At 37.4% G+C, this 17,693-nt stretch overlaps 1 long non-coding RNA gene across 1 annotated transcript; it reads right to left on the bottom strand.

Moving 5' to 3' along the window:
- Positions 1-5,213: 5,213 nt before the first annotated feature.
- LOC139944350 (uncharacterized) lies at positions 5,214-17,477 on the bottom strand. The gene is made up of 5 exons (XR_011786947.1): positions 17,383-17,477; positions 11,478-11,597; positions 10,055-10,173; positions 9,460-9,585; positions 5,214-7,740 (listed from the first exon to the last, which is right to left on the bottom strand). It is a non-coding gene; the product is annotated as an uncharacterized lncRNA (long non-coding RNA).
- Positions 17,478-17,693: the final 216 nt, after the last annotated feature.

Here is a 17,693-nt window from a genome sequence, read left to right as displayed (position 1 = left end):
AAAACACAAGCAAAGTGTAGAGAATACGCAACACCAGGGGAAGTATGGGAAATTCAAAACACAAGTGAAAGTGAAAAGAATTCGCAACCCCAGGGGAAGTATGGGTAATTCAAAACACAAGCGAAAGTGTAGAGAATACGCAACACCAGGGGAAGTATGGGTAATTCAAAACACAAGTGAAAGTGAAAAGAATTCGCAACCCCAGGGGAAGTATGGGTAATTCAAAACACAAGTGTATGTGTAGAAAATACGCAACATCAGGGGAAGTATGGGTAATTCACAACACAAGTGTAAGTGTAGAGAATACATAACATCAGGGGAAGTATGGGTAATTCAAAACACAAGCGAAAGTGTAGAGAATACGCAACACCAGGGGAAGTATGGGTTATTCAAAACACAAGTGTAGGTGTAGAGAATACGCAACACAAGGGGAAATATGGGTTTCAAAACACAGTTAAAAGTGTACAGAATACGCAACACTAGTGGGAGTATGAGTAATTCAAAACACATGTAAAAGTGAAAAGAATTCGCAACCCCAGGGGAAGTATGGGTAATTCAAAACACAAGCGAGAGTGTAGAGAATACGCATTACAAGGGGAAATATGGGTAATTCAAAACACAAGCGAAAGTGTAGAGAATACGTTACATCAGGGGAAGTATGGGTAATTCAAAACACAAGTGTAAGTGTAGAGAATACGCAACACAAGGGGAAGTATGGGTAATTCAAAACACAAGTGAAAGTGAAAAGAATTCGCAACCCGTGGGGAAGTATGGGTTATTCAAAACACAAGTGTAGGTGTAGAGAATACGCAACACAAGGGGACACAAGCAAAAGTGCAGAGAATACGCAACGACAGGGGGAAGTAAGGGTAATTCAAAACACAAGCGAAAGTGAAAAGAATTCAACCCCAGGGGAAGTATGGGTAATTCAAAACACAAGCAAAAGGGTAGAGAATACGTAACATCAGGGAAAGTATGGGTAATTCAAAACACAAGTGTAAGTGTACAGAATTTGTAACATCAGGGGAAATATGGGTAATTCAAAACACAAGCGAAAGTGTAGAGAATACGTGACATCAGGGGAAGTATGGGTAACTCAAAACACAAGTGTAAGTGTAGAGAATACGCAACATCAGGGAAAACATGGGTAATTCAAAACACAAGCGAAAGTGTAGAGAATACGTAACATCAGGGGAAGTATGGGTAATTCAAAACACATGTGGAAGTGTAGAGAATACGAAACATCAGGGGATCGTATGGGTAATTCAAAACACAAGTAAAAGCAAAGAATTCGCAACCCCATGGGAAGTATGGGTAATTCAAAACAAGCGAAAGTGTAGAGAATACGCAACACCAGGGGAAGTATGGGTTAATCAAAACACAAGTGAAAGTGTAGAATACACAACACAAGGGGAAGTATGGGTAATTCAAAACACAAGTGAAAGTGAAAAGAATTCGCAACCCCAGGGGAAGTATGGGTAATTCAAAACACAAGCGAAAGTGTAAAGAATACGTAACATCAGGGGAAACATGGGTTATTCAAAACACAAGCGAAAGTGTAGAGAATACGTAACATCAGGGGACGTATGGGTAATTCAAAACACAAGTGTAAGTGTAGAGAACACATAACATCAGGGGAAGTATGGGTTATTCAAAACACAAGCGAAAGTGTAGAGAATACGTAACATCAGGGGAAGTAGGGGTAATTCAAAACACAAGTGTAAGTGTAGAGAACACATAACATCAGGGGAAGTATGGGTAATTCAAAACACAAGCGAAAGTGTAGAGAATGCGCAACACATGGGGAAGTATGGGAAATTCAAAACACAAGTGAAAGTGAAAAGAATTCGCAACCCCAGGGGAAGTATGGGTAATTCAAAACACAAGCGAAAGTGTAGAGAATACGCAACACAAGGGGAAGTATGGGTAATTCAAAACACAAGCAAAAGTGAAAAGAATTCGCAACCCCAGGGGGAGTATGGGTAATTCATAACACAAGTGTAAGTGTAGAGAACACACAACATCAGGGGAAGTATGGGTAATTCAAAACACAAGCGAAAGTGTAGAGAATTCGCAACACCAGGGGAAGTATGGGGTAATTCAAAACACAAGCAAAAGTGAAAAGAATTCGCAACCCCAGGGGGAGTATGGGTAATTCAAAACACAAGTGTAGGTGTAGAGAATACGCAACACCAGGGGATGTATGGGTAATTCAAAACACAGTTAAAAGTGTACAGAATACGCAACACTAGTGGGAGTGTGAGTAATTCAAAACACAAGCGAAAGTGTAGAGAATACGCAACAACAGGGGGAAGTATGGGTAATTCAAAACACATGTGAAAGTGAAAAGAATTCGCAACCCCAGGGGAAGTAAGGGTAATTCAAAACACAAGCGAAAGTGTAGAGAATACGCAACACCGGGGGAAGTATGGGTAATTCAAAACACATGTGAAAGTGCAGAGAATATGCAACAACTGGGGAAGTAATGGGTAATTCAAACACATGTGAACGTGTAGAGAATACGTTACGTCAGGGGAAGTATGGGTAATTCAAAACACAGTTAAAAGTGTACAGAATGCGCAACACTAGTGGGAGTATGAGTAATTCAAAACACAAGTGTAAGTGTAGAGAATACGCGACACAAGGGGAAATATGGGTAATTCAAAACACAGTTAAAAGTGTACAGAATACGCAACACAAGTGGGAGTGTGAGTAATTCAAAACACAAGCGAAAGTGTAGAGAATACGCAACAACAGGGGGAAGTATGGGTAATTCAAAACACATGTGAAAGTGCAGAGAATATGCAACAACTGGGGAAGTAATGGGTAATTCAAACACATGTGAACGTGTAGAGAATACGTTACGTCAGGGGAAGTATGGGTAATTCAAAACACAGTTAAAAGTGTACAGAATGCGCAACACTAGTGGGAGTATGAGTAATTCAAAACACAAGTGTAAGTGTAGAGAATACGCAACACCAGGGGAAGTATGGTAATTCAAATCACAATGAAAGAGTAGAGAATATACAACCTTTGACCTCTTCTAAAATTCAACTAATTCAAATGATACAAATCCAATGTCATCTTTGGTATCAAAAAGCAATAAAAAGGGTGTTCTTACTAGATATTTATTATTTTAGGTGGCATGACCAAGCAGAACATGTTTCTCCAGCCCTCATATCATCAACTGGATAGATGTCCTCATCATCCACCAAGTCCAGACTCCATTGGCTCAAGCAAAGACATCTCAAGGCACCTTTGATGATCTTGAAAGATCCCCAGTTCAAACCTGTTTACTAGAGAACAAAAGAGTGACGTGACCAACAAAAGGCTAAATGATAAGGGGCCCTCATCCCGACGTCTTGAGAGATCTTGCCGAACCAAACGTTTTAGGGACCAACCACTACTTTCCAGCTCGGAATGCGCTAGTATGTATGCATCCAAAAATTGCTTCGCTCTAGCTCATCAAATTTGTAAGGCAACACACCAGTGAAACAAAACACTAGTGGCGCATCTATTTAAACTTCACTGAACAGAGAACATACCCTCCATCGCACCCAGACCAGCAGGACCAACACTTATTCCAGGCAGCCGAGGGGGTCCACCAACAGGCACAGGTGTTTGCACAACTCTGCGAGTTTTTCAGAGGGTTTGGATGAGGCCCTAACATACATGAAAACCCTCAACAGAATGAGCTGCTCCTACACAATGAGTCTATAAAATATTTCTGTGGTTTTACCTTGAGCTCTGAAAAATATTCTCAATATCTTTTAGAGCTACAACCCCCAATGAAAAAGTACAAGTAAGGGAATTTTATCATTTTCTTTGATAGAAATTTCCATATCTCTGCAAGATAGTGAAATTTCTATAACTTGCTCAATTACTGACAAATATTAATATCTATACCTATAACAGAAAAAATCAACACTTTTTGAAGACACTAACTGAGATCTACCAAAACAAAAAACAAATGTCTTTTATCAGTCCTTTTGGGGATAGAAAAGTCCATATCTCTGCAAGATACTGAGATTTCCATAATTTTTGTTTTTATGTTTGCCCAATTTCTGAAACAATGACTTTGCTTGCGAGAAAAATTATTATTTTATTTTAAACAATTCTTTTTCATGGTCTCATTCTTTGGTAGGAGCAACTCTTACATTTTAACTAAATAAATTACTTTAATTTCACAAAGACATGTGATTCAGACAGGGTGGTTAGGGTTTTCGCTTCAATTCTTATCTACTTTTTCTGCAAAAATTTGTTTGAAATTTCTCTGAACAGTTTCAATTGGAGTGCTCTCGGACTGGTAAAACTGTTTCCCAAGAAGACAATCAGAGTGCCCTGATTATCTGCAAGGGAACAGAATTTCTTTGGTTTTGTGAGGAATTTTTGTTAGTTTTTCATGTATGAATTAATTGAAATCTGAATCATACATCTTTAATGCAGATTAGGGATGGATCTTGGGACACAAGGGGATTTTTTTGTGATTCACCACCCAGGGAGAAGTGTGGATAAATCTAAACAGAAGTCAAAGTGGTTATTTCACCATACTAAGGGTTGTATGGATATTTCACCACACAAGGGACTATGTATGAGTAGTTCACAACACATGGAGAAGTGTCATGTACCACAGTGTAAGGAATACGTTGAATGATCACCACACAAGGAAAGTGTAAGCAATTCACCAATCAAGGGAAAGGGTAATTAATCACAAAGTAAAGAATGGGTAGATCACCATACAAGATTATTAGCACACCCCTGGGACATAGACTAATGTACAAAACTTATTAAATACCTAGCATATATTAAGTCACATTTACTTGGACACTGAATTTAAAAAACATAGGTAAAAATTTCAGTATGGGTAGATCAGCACACAAGGGAAGTATGAGTAGATCAGCACACAAGGGAAGTATGAGTAGATCAGCACACAAGGGAAGTATGAGTAGATCACAACACAAGGGAAGTATGAGTAGATCACCACACAAGGGAAGTATGAGTAGATCACCACACAAGGGAAGTATGAGTAGATCACCACACAAGGGAAGTATGAGTAGATCACCACACAAGGGAAGTATGAGTAGATCACCAGACAAGGGAAGTATGAGTAGATCACCACACAAGGGAAGTATGAGTAGATCACCACACAAGGGAAGTATGAGTAGATCACCACACAAGGGAAGTATGAGTAGATCACCACACAAGGGAAGTATGAGTAGATCACCACACAAGGGAAGTATGAGTAGATCACCACACAAGGGAAGTATGAGTAGATCACCACACAAGGGAAGTATGAGTAGATCACCACACAAGGGAAGTATGAGTAGATCACCACACAAGGGAAGTATGAGTAGATCACCACACAAGGGAAGTATGGGCAGATGACCACACGAGGGCAGTAAGCGTAAATCACAACATAAGTGAAGGGAAGAGCAGACGCCACACCAGAGGAAGTATGGGTAACTCAAAACACATGTGAAATGAAGAGAATACGCAACACCGGCCAGGGAAAGTATAGGTAATTCCCAACACAGTTGAAAATGTAGAGAATACGCAACACTAGGGGAATTATGGGCAATTCACCACACAGTTGAAAATGTAGAGAATACGCAACACTAGGGGAAGTATTGGAAATTCAAAACACAGGTGAACGTGTAAAGAATACGCAACACCAGAGGAAGTATGGGTCTTCACAACAGGTTGAAAGTGTAGGCCATACACAACACTAAGGGAGTTATGGGTAATTCACAACAGGTTGAAAGTGTAGAGTATATGCAACACTAAGGGAAGTATGGGTAATTCAAAACACGAGTGAAAGTGTAAAGAATACGCAACACCAGGGGAAGTATGGGTAATTCACCACACAGTTGAAAGTGTAGAGAATACGCAACACTAGGGGAAGTATTGTAAATTCAAAACACGAGTGAAAGTGTAAAGAATACGCAACACCAGGGGAAGTATGGGTAATTCCAAACACAAGCGAAAGTGTAGAGAATATGCAACACCAGGGGAAGTATGGGTAATTCACCATCACAAAGTTGAAAGTGTAGAGAATACGCAACACTTGGGGAAGTATGGGTCATTCAAAACACAGGTGGAAGTGTAAAGACTACGCAACACCAGGGGAAGTATGGGTAATTCACCACACAGTTGTGTAAAGAATACGCAACACCAGGGGAAGTATGGGTATAATTCACAACACAATTGGAAGTGTAGGAACTTCAAGACACTAGAGGAAGTATGGGTAATTCAAAACACAGTTGGAAGTGTAGAAAATACACAACGACAGGGGCAGTATGGGTAATTCAAAACACAGGTGGAAGTGTAGAGAATACGCAACACCAGGGGAAGTATGGGTAATTCAAAACACAGTTGAAAGTGTAGAAAATACGCAACACCAGAAGAAGTATGGGTAATTCACCACATGTAAAATAGTAATGAAATGTTTACTCATCTACAAGTTTTAATTAAATACACCTAAAATGTGGAGTCAAATTTTCTTTGACACCTAATGAACCTATTTAGACACCAAGTGTCATCTATTTCAGACATATATTTTGACCCCACCCCCAAAAAAAGAGGAATTTCCAGAAACAGGCACAGCAAGATTTTGTACTGTGTTTTTTCTTCTTTGAAGACACTTAAGTGTCACCTATTTCAGACATGCAACTCTGAATTTTTGCAAAAGATCTGACATTTTCAGAAACAAGCACAGCAAGATTTTGTTCTGCATTTTTTAATTTCCAATGGCTGAGAATACCAAAACCATAAAATCAGCTGACCAGCTGAAAAGTTGCATGGCTGCTAGTTGCTGATGTATGAGATGGGCGAAAACCTCCCTAAAACCCATATGGGGAAAAAAGGGGGGGAAAATTCCCATGCCGGCTCCACTATAAGGCAACCAAGTTTGTCAACTCCATGACATCAGCACACCTAAATTGAATGGCCTAAATGAATGATGAAACATAACTACATACAACTAAGCCTTTGACATATCAAGTCTAAATTTTGATTTGAATGAATCACCATACAAGGAAAGTATGAATGATTCACCATGGGTATAGGTAGATCACCACACAAGGAAAGTATGAATGATTCACCATACAAGGAAAATATAGGTAGATCACCATACAAGGAAAGTATGGATGATTCACCATGGGTAATTATAGGTAGATCACCATACAAGGAAAGTATGAATGATTTACCATAGGTAAGAATAGGTAGATCAACACACCAGCACAAGGAAAGTATGAATGATTCACCATGGGTAAATATAGGAAGATCACCACACAGGGAAAGTACGAGTGATTCACCATGGGTAAATATAAGTAGATCACCATACAAGGAAAGTATGAATGATTCACCATGGGTAAATATAGGTAGATCACAATACAAGGAAAGTATGAATGATTCACCATGGGTAAATATAGGTAGATCACCACACAAGGAAAGTATGAATGATTCACCATGGGTAAATATAGGTAGATCACCACACAAGGAAAGTATGAATGATTCACCACTCAGGATGTGCACATTTTAATCTTGCAGACAATGATGCTCTTTCAAAAAAAACCTTCATTATCTTGGTGATATTATATTAAACCTTCAGATCCATCCCAGATACAAGTAATAAATTCAAAGCTACAAACACTAAATTACTGTTGACCAGCACTGCATCTCCACTGGTGATGGCCTTGATCTTGAATGGAGATCCGCCACCCTCTGTCTCGATTAGTTAATCTGTAGAGGATAAAAGAAAGTGAAAGAGAAATAATATTAAACCTTTAACTAGGTCAATGCAACATTCATCTGAACATATCTTCGTCAAAGTATTAGGTACATCATTTGAATTTAGAAAAGCATATAAGTTCTGTTCCAATATTTTTCAATAAAGACGAAGCATAATAAACTTTGTAACTAGCTGCTTAATTACAGGGATGTGAAAAAAAAATATGGGCACACGGCGCATGAAAGCTTGCAAGCGCAAGCCCACTTACATTAATTTATTTTTGGTTTGAAAGACATGCAATCTTAGTTGTGCCATTAGTTTTTCCTTCATATTCTTATGAACAAAAAATTTAATAAAAAAATTAAGTCTATGACAGTGATTTTGGCCGTGTGTCTAGGCCCAATTTCACAAAGCTGTTGAGCAGAAAAAGGGTAGAGTATAATGATTCATACAAACATGCCTCAAAATCGCAATTTTTTGTTCTTACTTTGTGAACTTAAAGGAACACGTTGCCTTGGATCGGACGAGTTGGTCAAAACAAAAGCGTTTGTAACCGTTTTTTATAAAATGCATATGGTTGGAAAGATGTTTTAAAAGTAGAATACAATGATCCACACAAGTTTGCCTCAAAATTGCATGGCTTTCCTTCTACTATGCGAACTAACATGGTCGGCCATTTATGGGAGTCAAAATTTTGACCCCCATAAATGGCCGATGTGTTAGTCGACGAGGTAAAAGGAAAACCACGCATTTTTGAGGCATGTTTGTGTGGATCATTGTATTCTACTTTTACAACATCTTTCTACCCATATACATTTTATAAAAAACGGTTACAAACGCTTTTCAAAGACCAACTCGACCGATCCAAGGCAACGTGTTCCTTTAAAGCCATTGGACCTTTTCGGTACAAAAAAAAAAAAAAGCTCACAGATTTACAAATAATTTACAGGGTTTACAGAAGGTAATGGTGAAAGACTTCTCTTGAAATATTAGTCCATGAAATGCTTTACTTTTTGAGAAAACGGTAAAACAATATAATTCTCGTTAACGAGAATTACGGATTTGTTATAAACACATGTCATAACACGGCAAAACGCGCGAAAACAGGAGTGGGTTTTCCCGTTATTTTCTCCTGACTCCGATGTCCGATTGAGCCTAAATTTCCACAGGATTGTTATTTTATATATAAGTTGTGATACACAAAGTGTGGGACTTGGACAATACTGTTTACCGAAAGTGTATAATGGCTTTAACACGATTTGCCCTTTTTTTGGTGTCCACAATTGACTCCACAAATTGGTGTGTCGTTTTTACGATGAATGGGGAAAACCATGCAATTTTGAGGTGTATTTGTGTGGATCCATAATATGCATTTCATAACAATCACTTTCAAATGCTTGGGTTTCAACATAAAATGTAATATAATTTGTGATTGAAATAAAATCAAAGTGCACATTTTGGTTTTTTTACCCATACACCGATGTGTATTTGCACTGTATACTCAAGTACTTTCCCCCCCGAGTCCTGTGAAACGAATCACAGGCATTTATTACTCGGTTGGGATTAGAACCAGCGACCTTCTAGAGCACTTCTAGAGCAGTGTCTTACCAACTAGATTGCCCGGTATTGCTAGAGGTATTTTGAATCCTATGTTTTGGCAGCAGATATAACTATATAACAGATGTTTAAATTTGCATCAGGGTTTAAGAATATTAACTTTGGTATTTTACCCTTTGACGTTGGTAAAGTTGTCAAAATGCTTCATCTTTCACAGATCAAGCTTATATCTCCGCTGACTGTTTGATGGTCAGCCACTATGGTAAAAGATCTGACACTCTTGGTCTGAATTACTTGATCTGTAGAGGGTGACAAAAAGTAAAGAGAAAAAAGTTAACATTTTATAAACAATTTCTATCATTACGTCCAAGAATCTTGCACAGCCAACTATCTGGACTTAACATGTTATTTACACACTAAAGGCTACATGCATGATATTTGGTCTTTAGCAGTGGGACAATTTTTTCAAGTAAAAGGGTTGGCCATTATGTGTACTCTTATAGACTTCCTATACAATAACACATAACGAAAACTAGTGCGCATCAGCTCCTGTGGTGCTGCACAGATCCTTTCAACACATAAAGCATATCCTAATTGAGGCACTTTAATTGTATTAAAGCCTCTAACTTTTGAATGAAACATCAAGTAAAGTTTGGGTAAACGGATAATAAAGGAGCAATTGCTAGGGAGCAGGGAGCCCTGTCACAAACTGCTCTAAAACCCATCACAAGCTAATTGAGATTAAAAATATTAACTTAGGTATTTTACCCTTTGAAGTTGGTAAAGTGGTCCAAATGCTTCATCCTTCACAGATGTGCTTCCGTTGACTGTTTAATGATCAGCCACTATGAACAAAGATCTGACACTCTTTGTCTGAATTACTTGATCTGTAGTGGGTGACAAAAAGTAATGAGAAAAAAATTAACATTTTATTAACAATTTCTATCATTAAGTCCAGGAATTTTGCACAGCCAACTATCTGAACTTAACATGTTATTTACACACAAGGCTATATATGCATGGTATTTGGTCTTTAGCAGTGGAACAATTTGTTCAAGCAAAAGGGCTGGCCATTATGTGCACTCTAATAGACTTCTTATACAATAACACATAACGAAAACTAGCGCGCATCTGCTCCGCGTGGTGCTGCACCGAAGCTTTCAACACATAAAGCATGTCCAAATTGAGGCACTTTAATTGTATTAAAGCCTCTAACTTTTGAATGAAACATCGTATAAAGTTCCGGTGAATGGATTATGTAGCAGCAGTTGCTAGGGAGCAAGGAGCCCTGTCACAAACTGCTCTTTAACCCGTCACAAGCTAATTGAGATCGTATTGCATTTTTAAAACAATTTGATCATAGTTTTTGGCATTTTTTTATAGTTTGATTCAAGGAGTATACCTTTATTCAGTGTCATCTCTGGATGCTGTGTGGAACCCATTATAAACAGTTATTGTCTTCAAGTGCACACCAAACACATTTTTAAAAGATAGAAAATACTGTTTGTGTGAAACTTCTACTGAACATGAAGGTGTTTCTTCTCCTACATCAAAATGCAGTGTATGGACTGTTCAAAGCAACTTTCCAGTTTCGAGTCATGGTTACCATTGTGGCAATGATAATTTCAAAGGATGACTCAAGATGCTAAAAAAAAGTTCACAAAAATAAGACTGCGGGTGGACATTTTATTTTTATTACAGATGTGATGTGGTTTTTGACAAACAAATGTTTTAAACCAACACCAACAACGTACCTGGTGGTTGCATTTTTAACAAAACGCCAATGATATTGAATGATGGGGGGACAATTTACTCACACATAGGAGCATTTCCAAACTATTGGTACTGTTCGCAAACAGTAGGTCTTCACTATAGGCACTGACTCATACATTTTCTTTATCATTAACAATTTTGTATCATACCTTTACCTTTTTACCCATACACCGATGTATTGTATACTCAGTAATTTCCTGAGTCCTGTGAAAACATATCACAGGCATATATTACTCGGTTGGGATTCGAACCCATGACCTTTGCAATTCTAGAACAGTGTCTTACCAACTAGACTACCGAGATTGCCCGGTATCTAGAGGTAGTTTGAATCCTATATTTTGGCAGTGGGTACCGCAAACGATATTTCAGATGTTTAAATTTGCATCAGGGATTAAGAATATTAACTAAGGTATTTTACCCTTTTGAAGATGGTGAAGTGGTCCAAATGCTTCATCCTTCACAGATATGCTTCCGTTGACTGTTTAATGGTCAGCCACTATGAACAAAGACCTGACACTCTTTGTCTGAATTACTTGATCTGTAGAGGATGACGAAAAGTAATGAGAAAGAAGTTTAACATTTTATTAACAATTTCTATCATTAAGAAAAAAAAGTGTTTGATTTAAAAATTTGTTTTAAATCTTCTTAATCCCCAATGCAAAATTAACACTAGACATTGAGAGTTTGTGAACAAACTCTAGGCTTTCGGGTCACGGGAGTAAATTCCTGGATTCAAAAAACAAATATTACACCTAGAATTGCAATAGGTTGTTGGTTCTAATCCCACTCAAGTAACATGTCTGTGATTATTTTCACATAGCTCGAGTAAGTACTGAGTATACAGTGCTGACACACATCAATCAGTGTATATGGGTAAAATCAATATGAATATTCTTTTTCCCCCGACTCAAACTCAATATCTGTTAAATGGTGTTTGAAGCTTTGCATGGTGTGGAGAATAAGAGCAACTATAAATATAAATATTAATAGTAAACTTGCGGGTACAACCATGGGTAAAAACTCTTTTGGAGTAGTGGTGGCTCTGAAAAGAGCCGGTTTGGTCTTGATGTTTCGAACATATACTCGTCTTCAGGAGAACCGGCTTTCAGAGCCACCACTCCTCCAAAAGAATTTTGACCCATGGTTGTACCTGCAAGTTTACTATTAATATTTATAGTTGTTCTTAACATCTATTACATCATTGCACTACCCGCTGCTAAACATTGGGCTCGAAGTGCCTCTAACTAACAGGCAATCTGGGTGGTCTAGATGGTCTGACACTTCTCTAGAATTGCAAAGGCCGTGGGTTGGAAATCGAATCCCATCCAATAACATCCGTCAATATATCGAAAAATACTCATTAACTTGATATTTTGTTGACATCAAAATCGCTGATGCCAATTTTTTAAATGAATTTTTGATATATCAAAATTTGCTGATATTAGCAAAATTATGATGTCTTTAGCGGACCAAGCCGTCTGTCTGTTAAGAGCGCCAGCCACCAACCATGGTCATTACCACACGGTGAAGACTGGGTCCGAACACTGTTATTCATGTTAACAAATACCTTTTCCAACAAAATAAACAACTAAAACTCTCTAGGCGAAACTTCCAGACATGTTCAGGGGCCATATTTAGCTTTTGATGGTTTCCAACTCTTTCGTGCAATAATCATATTACTGAAAGTTTGAGACCAGTGACTCTTTAAAGGAATGGTCTGATAAGCGCCCTCACTGGGGTCAAAGTAGGCAAATGATTGGACGATAGCTGTTCTTTGTGCGTAAAATGGGCGCATGAGCTGAGCGTCCATGTAGCATGTTGCTGTAAACAGGACCATATAGGCCAAACGAGTTTATACGCACGCACCTGTTTTGTTATTCGGATACCGCTGGCCAACTATCCGAAATTAAGCGGGTCTTCAAATAGTTTTTTCGCCGCTAGAGGGCACTATTTAAAAAAAAATATTAAAACATTTTTTTATATTTTTTTTGCCGCTAGAGGGCGCTGTTCGTTTGTGAATGAGATCATATTGGCGGATTGATATTAGTTTTAGACAGTGTCACTTGGTTCATTTAATAAAAATGACCGGATCTAATTTAAAGATAGCGATTTGCTTTTTCTTTTGATCGTGATTGTCTCTACGTGCAGGAAAACTTTTGTAATCTTTGAACAAATTACGTCAGAAATGTCATTGTTTTAACTCTTCACGGAGGTGAGCATAGTTAAATACTTAATATATGCTGTTTTATGCTGTCTTAATAGAAGTTTCATAAGGATTCAGAGAAAACATTCATATCAGTTGTCGCCCGACGTCCACGGATATTCGGATATTAAAGAATATCTGGTTACTCGGTTGTAATTACAGAATTATCCGGTTTGTAAATAGGTATTCGTGCCCTATGCGGATATCCGGTTAAGAAAAAAAAGGCATTCACGGTTATGGATAGGAAAACCTATTCGCCATTAACCGGAAATTCGAATAATTCGCCCAGGCCTAACGCGCATGTGTGCCAAGTTGCAATGAAACGTACAAAACGAATAAGCATGCAATACAGTGCAAAGCACAAACTAGTTGCACACAATGTATGCTGGTTGTGGGACCATTTATTCAATTATTTTCCAAAGCGGGTCCTTTATCACCCATTAATACATCCCAACGTGGTTGGGTTTGACCAATTAGAGATTGGAAACTGTCAAAGGGCAAATATTGATATTGAATTTTCGATATATCGGTTAAAAAAAAAACTGACATCGACGGACGTTAGCGTCCAAGAAATATGCTGTACTTTCAAAATAAAGCTTTTGTCACTAATATATGTGTTTTGATGAGTGGAATGTGAATAAACAGTTAACTAAGGTTTTAAAAATCAGTTCTTTTGTTATTTACAAATTTAAGAGTAGACCCCGACCCGTGAGGGCTCTGTTCGTGACGTCAATCGTGGCAGATTTTGCCTGTAATGCGTAGAGTAAACACAATTGCAAAGTACATGTACGGACCAAGTCGTGAGTTTGTACGTTTCAAAAAAAAAAAGTTTTGTTTTTTCCGGCAATGCCGACCAGGTGTATTGCTGCTGAATGCAGAAAAACACTTTTTGAAATGTACCAACTCACGACTTGGACGTACATGTACTTTGCACGTGTGTTTACTATACGCATTGCAGGCAAAGTCTGCCTCGATTGACGTCACAAAAGGGGTAGGCGGAGTCAGCCCCCCAAACAACTTTATATATTTTTTTAACATATAAATGTGACAAACAATTACTAAAAAAGGTGTTTTATTGTTCGTAAGCATATCAGTCCGCGCAAAGTGCAGATAAGGCAACGTTGCCTTATTGTGCAACCAGTAGCGCAATAATGCAACTTCCGGTGTAAAAGTAGAAAAATGTAAGCTACGTTGAAAACAAGGTGAAATACTGTCAATGCTAATCAGCTTATGTGGTCTGAGGGTAAAATAAAACATCTTTACTGTTGTTTTAGGACAGTTGGGCTGGTTGGAGATGGGGTGGGGTGGAGCATGGAGGAGGGGTGGGTATGGGGGCGGAGCTAATACTACACGTGAGAATAGCGTCATGATTAAAGGTTTATTTATTCATTTTTTTAAGCTTCATAATTATATTCTGTATTTACATTGAGTTTTTAATTGTAATACATTTCTTTAATAAAATTATTTCTGAGCGTTGATTAGTTCTTTTTTGTATTTATATTTATAATGACGATTTAATTCCTTCTCTGTGAGCACAGGCTTTCTCGATCTGCCTGCTCCAAGTCTTTTTCTCTGGCTGGGCTGAAGGAATGGAACAAGTTACCTAAACTCGTCAGGGAATCATCTTCTACTGCCATTTTCAAGAAAAACCTCAAAACCTACTTTTTCAGTCAGCCTCGACGTTAATATTTTGTTGTTTTGTTTTTCTTGTTTCTTTGCTTGGTTCTTGTTTAGTTCAGGCGCTATAAATACCTATATTGTTATTAATATTATCAACTCTCAAATGTTTTACTTTTTTCTAAGTCTCATAATATTTCAAAAGTGTACATTTTCTAGGTTTTATTTTTAACATTGAAAGAGCAATAAATAATAAATATAAACTAAAACTTGTGTTTAAAGTAAAGTTATTTCTAGAAAAATTTACTGACAGTGATTGAATAATTTAAAATAAAAAATGGCAAATTGCAAACTGCATGGTCACTTAAAAAAATGTAAATAAAAATAATTAAAAAATTTGTCTCATACAAAAACACAAAAGTTTCATTTATGGTAATGATTAATCAAGATTGCAGAATTTTAGTAAACATCAAAGTGAAAAACACTTCTTAAATAAACATTTTATAAATCTTTAAAAATTAACAAAATTTTTCAAATCAAATGGAAGTCAGCAATTACAACAATGTTACACTTTTACCAAGTTAATAAAATGTTGCCACCATGTGTGTTCAGAATGTTGAATAGGACATCTAATTAGTACACAACTTCCTGCTGATTGGCGTGCCCAATAGTTTTTGTTGAACAGTGGATATACCAAGTTTAGTTCTGCCCTAATTAATAAAGATTGCACAAACCAAAATTAATTATTTTATATCACTGATGTTTAATTTGTAGCCATACTTGTAACCACAATTAAAATAATTACTTATTAATAATTATTTATTTCTGAAATAATTACTGTACCTTCCTTTTTACTTGTTTACATTTGGTTGCAATCTACTGTTTTAAATCAATTATGTCAATGGGACGGGCCGGGATGGCTAAGTTAGAGACCCGCCTGCACATCTCCCCCTCTCTCAACCTCCAAAATATTTTGGGTCCACCACAACGAACTTGTCTGGCGTAAATGAAAAATTCCGGCATCGGGCCGATCTCAAGTTTCAAACCACGGTCCCTTGGTCTTGGACAGGCCTACTCTTGCCAAAGTTGTCACTATATTTACTTAGGTTCCCTGCTTTAATATGAAATTCTCGTCTACATACAAAATTTGTTATCCAAACTACTCAGCCAAGGCAAGGAGCAAAGTTACTAAAATAGTTATTACTATTACAAGGCTCTTCCAAGTTTCCCGCCATCTGTTTATGTTTCGCGCAATTCATGAATGGTCAGGCACGTCAATACATTTAAAAACTTAACATCAATAAAGTTTTTATTTTATTTAATTTTAACAATAAAAAATATTAAGTTTAATTTAAAACTGTAATATCATTTTTTTATTGACTATAAACAATGTTATTTTTAAAGTAAGAGTGGTTTTTAAACTTGCATAAATTAACACCGCTGGACGAGGATACAATCTGACACAGTAAAATGGCGTCGCAGTTTTCCTGAACGGCAAGTGTGGAGTGATGATTTTCAAAAGCCATTTGCGCGAAAACGCACAGATAACTTTTTGATTTGCACAGATAGAAAGTTGGGTAAGGAACTGTACAATACTATTATATGATTTTAACTATTCCAACGAAGCCTTTTTCGATTCCCTTTTTGTGTTTGAATGCAAGAGTTGCCGAATAGTGCAACTTTGAAGTAGTGCAACTCGTCAACGTTTCCGAATTCTGCTACTCAATGTTGCACAATAAGGCAACGTTGCCTTATCTGCACTTTGCGCGGACTGATATACTCTTATGTTTGAAAGAAAAAAAATTCTATTTCTAGGTGACTTTAATAATGCCACATATTACATAACGTTTCAAAAACTTTTTTTCAAAAGTTGACTTTGAGTTCGATTTGGATAACTTTCCGCATGGCGCCACCACTTTTTCACTCATTTTTAGAAAAAGGGATATATCAATCAGGTAAATAAGTTCCTATATTATTTCATATCAAATGAAAAAGTGGTGGCGCCATACGGAAACCTTTCCGGTTTCACTATATGTTCCATCTTTCATTTTTCTTGATTAAAAAAGTGTTTGTAAAGAAAAGTTACATAACAAGACAAGAAAAAATATTAACTAGTACAAGGAAGGAAGGAAGAAGAGTGACATTGACAAGTTAGTGTGCGAACTGAAAGTGACTGGGTAAATTTTAAATAGTTTTGGACAATATAGTAGTGGTTAGTGAGTGTCGTTCCATGTCTTTTAGGTATTAAAGAACTGCAGTGGGTACAAGCTTCGGGCATGTCAACACACACACGTGTGTTTCGAAGACTGCCGCCACACTGAAGAGTGAGGCTATATACCGCCACTAACCGCCCCACTGAACAAAGCCAACCGTCACGACCGTCACGCTCTAGACACTGAACAGAAAGCCAATGCAATGTTTGCTTTTTTTTTTTGCCGTTTTGAAAACTCATATTCACCTTAGAAACCATTCCAATTCATTCTACAACTAAAATTCAACTCACCTCGCTCACTTTGCAGTGTTTTCGCCAACCGATTTGGCTAAAAATACGGATTAACTGAAGAGAAAACTTCGTCTTTCCTTGTCAGCCATTTTGTCTTCGTGGAATAGGCCAATCGCTTCACCGAAAAAAATGTGCTTGTCAATGTTGCCTGATGACTTGACGTCGTACAACCGGGCTCGTAAATAACAAAGAAAGGGGACAGTCTAATATTAAAGGTAGTGTGACTACTTTGCATATTCACGAAAACAATAGTCCAGTCAAGTATTTTATTGCGAGAAACACCTTTTTCCGGGATAGTTCCAAATTATAAA

Source organism: Asterias amurensis, chromosome 11 (genome assembly GCF_032118995.1).
Source record: "Asterias amurensis chromosome 11, ASM3211899v1".
Classification (NCBI taxonomy): domain Eukaryota; kingdom Metazoa; phylum Echinodermata; class Asteroidea; order Forcipulatida; family Asteriidae; genus Asterias; species Asterias amurensis.
The sequence above is the reverse complement of the archived record's forward strand: the minus strand, read 5'-3'. Positions and strand labels throughout refer to the sequence as shown.